Raw genomic sequence first — 4,005 nt, forward strand, 5'->3', positions numbered from 1 at the left:
ATGTAAAAATTGCATTGTATGAGCTGTGAAGCTACTGCCTTCTGACATATGTGAAAGCATTAGTGTTAGATTGTGGGTCAGATGTCCTGAATCTCTAGTTCAGGTTCTGAAACTCACTCACTGTTGACTTTTGGCCAAGTTCCTTAATATCTCTGTCTCAATTATTTTCACTTAAGTTTGAAAGGGCTAGATACATTTAAGATAGCATAAATACTGCTTGAGGGTTGTTCTCTCATGTCTATGTATCCATAACACATAGTTGATCATGGCACAATTCATTCAATCATTCATGCAAATTCAGCCAAAATCCTCATTCTTAAACTCAGTGGTTTTCAACATACATTGTTATTGTTTAGCGTGAAACAACATACCTCTCCAGGAACAGATGGTCCCCCAATAATCTCCGATTTATCCAGAGTTCTATGTTTCTTGTTGTACTTGCTAACTGAAAGAGTTTTACATGACTCAAAGAAGGCCCCATTTTGCTCCAGTTCTTGGCTGTGTGTCTTGTTTATTCATCTTTTCTTAATGGGGGATATGCTTTGTTCCTGAGTAGAATAGACGGCTAGGACAGTGGTTCCCACTCATCGGTGTGCATCAGCATTCGTTGAAACCCAGATTGCTAGGCCCCATCCCTGGTGAATGATTCAATATATCTGGGTTAAGACCTATGAATTTGTATTTCTAGTAAGTTTCCAGGTACTTGTGATTTTCTGGTCTGAGGATCACATTTTGAGAAACACTGATCTCTAGAAGAACCTTACTTAACCTAGGCATGCTACTCTTCTATATTATTTTTCTGTTTTGGAAAGTATAGTATTTTTAATGAAATATAGTGTTTCTATTAATATATAATTAACTTATAATTGTTATTTTAAAATGAATTTATCAATAAACATGTCATTAATTTAGTTTTAATTTATAATATGATAAATATAGCCAGATATAATCAACAAGAGGAACAAAAACACTTTAGGGTCTTCCATTTTAAAGCATGGAATGAAGTCATGAACCAAGGTTTATTTCCCCAGAGAATTTACAGCCTGAAGAATATAATTATTAAAATATCAAAAAAGTCTACTAGTGACGGGTGCTTTTGGCAGGTCTTGAACCAAGCACATAAAAATAGCCTTTTCTTTGGGAATTTATTAAGACTACACATTGACAGGAACTATAAAAGAGATAAGATAAAACTGGGAACATAAGTGATTTAAGGAATTTTTTTTTTTTAAGTTCAATAACTTCAGAGGACGACAGGATTAAATGAAAGCAGGGTTGGAACAAACAGGAGGAGCTGGTGGCCACACCTGTGGCATGTGACAGCATGCCATGATGTTTTCCTTCTCTGCTTGGCATTTTTATTATAAGGAGAAATAGACAAAGTAGAAATAGTCCAGACAGGAAACATATTAAGTAAAATTCTCATTAAAATATGAATAACTGTTATTAGATCTGAAGAGCCAGGCTGGAAATGTAGACAAGCAAAGCCCCCATGGTGTCAGAGAATATGAGATTATGAGCTAGATGACTTCATTCAGATACAGCCCGTATTTACAAGCCTTTTAGTAGAAGAAGCTTAGATAGAAAGTAGAGGGGAAGATGACCTAATGGGGGCCTGAAGGAAATGTCAGTCAATGGGAAAAGAGTAGCATTTAACACAACATTTATAGTCAAAGTCATGTTTTGGGTAACCATCAGTAAATCTAACTCATGGCTAAGGGTGAAAATAATGTCTGTTCTCTTACATATATAGCAGGCAGTCTTCTGTAGGAAACTGAAATATGTAAATCTCTTCATTCTCATTTTAAGTTCCTTCTCGAAGCAGATGGATTTAAACTATGTTAAAAAGTATATTATCTAAGGAAAAAGCTCATTATTAATGTACTAACAGTTACATACACTAAATAGATTAACTAGTTTATAGGGCTTCCATAAATCATTACCAAATGAATGATCATATTAATCAAAAAACTAGACTAACTGGCTAGGTGCAAACACTATAGCTGCCCTACTCTCAAACAAGCAAATATTTCCAGTTATTAGTAGCTTGTAGTACATGACAGCAATTGGTCACCAAACTATAGACAGGTTCTTTATTTGTTCATTAATATTTCCTAAGTGCTAAGAACAATATGTTATCCAAAATTAGTCTTCAGTAAATATTTAATAAATGAATTGTTACATTGGTTTAGGATGTAAAAAAGGCAAAATTTAACTCAAAGCAGAGAAAACAATAAAGTGAATGTATGAGTTCGCTTACTGGTAAGTACATAGTTTGGGAGAGATTTAGAGCATCCTCTCCTATAAAAGGAGGGCTTTGGAGCTTTTATACTAATTCTCAGTGAGCTTCTCAAATCCACTCTTGCCAATGAACTGTCCTTGTACTCAGGCTGGCTCCACCTGTGGCTATAGCATACACTCATTTCTCAGTATCCCTGAGGGGTTGATTCTAAGACCCCCACGGATACCAAAATTCACTGACGTCCTTATATAAGTGGTGTAGTATTTGTATATAACCTAGAAACATCTTCCCATATACTTTGAATTATCTCTATATTACTTATAAAACTTAATATAATGTCATCTTATATAAATAGTTGTAAATACAATGTAATTGCTACATAAATACTTGCCCATGCTTGGTAAATTCAAGTTTTGATTTTTGAAATGCTATAGAATTTTTTTTCCAAATGTTTTTGATCCACTGTTGGTGGATGTGGAACTGGAGGATGCAGAGGGTTGACTGTCCTAGCTTCTTTCAATCATTTCTGAAAAGAAGAAATCTCACCCAAAATGATCAAGACCTTCACCTAACAGTATTTGGACCATCCTCAATATATCCTTATGAGCAGAGGGTACCAGGTTCTGGGACACTCATGGTGACAAGAAGCAGAGTGATCAACACACCCCTCCATCCTTATGCTAAACATCATCTGTTTTTCCTTAAAGTTTGTGCAGTCTGCTCTGGCCTGAGTGCAAGCCTTACCTTCTTTAGCATTCATTAAGGCATTTCCCTCCACATCACTGTGATTATTTTATCAGAAGTAAAAAATGGTTTTAACAGAATGTTCCTCACTTTGCTAAACTTTAAAACAGTGGCTGCCAATCCTGGCTGATCATCAGAGTCATTGCTGAGTTTTCTAAAAATTCGGATTTCTGGGATCAAGCTGGCGATTTTAATTCAGTGGGTACCTTAAGTCATTATATCAGTTAAGTTTTAGCATTGTTGCTATTAAGCACTGTAAAAATGTATGGTATAATATTTGAAAGTATAGAGTTTGTTTGTATTGGGTTTGGCACTCATTGTTGGGTAACGTTGGGTACTGTTTCTCTTTGTTTTCCTAGAGATTGTAAGCTTATTAAAAGAATAAAACCATCCTCCTTATATTTATGCCTTACTATATCACCATATTTGATATATTGTGCATAGCGTGAGTTCAACAAATATGATTGGGTTCAACACATCACCACAAAGGAGACATGGGGATTTGGGACCAGCATATCTAGAAGGTTCGACTGGAGTCTGTGCCTTGCTTACAGAAACTAAGGTTTTGTGCCTCACATTTAACCTGGAAACCAACCCATAGGTCCATCAGAAGCACTGCTCTCCCACAATAACCAGGGATGCTCAGTATGATAAATCAGTGGGACAGTCAGCTTAAAAGCTCTATTTGATTTATATAATAAAAATATTTCTAATGTGATATTTGACATTCACAAAAATTCTATGCCAGCATTTATCAAATAAATTTTGAGAATAAGAAGAGATTCCATATAGACTAAAAAGTCAATATTGCTTTGATTTGCAAATCAAAACTCCAGTGAGGTATTACCTCACACTGGTCAGAATGGCCATCATTAAAAAATCTACAAATGATAAATGCTGGAGCAGGTGTGGAAAAAATGCAACCCTCCTATACTGTTGGTGGGACTATAAATTGGCAGAGCCACTATAGACAACAGCAGGGAGGTTCCTTAAAAAACTGAAAATAGAGCTACCAGATG

Source organism: Ovis aries, chromosome 6, assembly GCF_016772045.2.
Source record: "Ovis aries strain OAR_USU_Benz2616 breed Rambouillet chromosome 6, ARS-UI_Ramb_v3.0, whole genome shotgun sequence".
In the NCBI taxonomy this organism is placed as follows: Eukaryota; Metazoa; Chordata; class Mammalia; order Artiodactyla; family Bovidae; genus Ovis; species Ovis aries.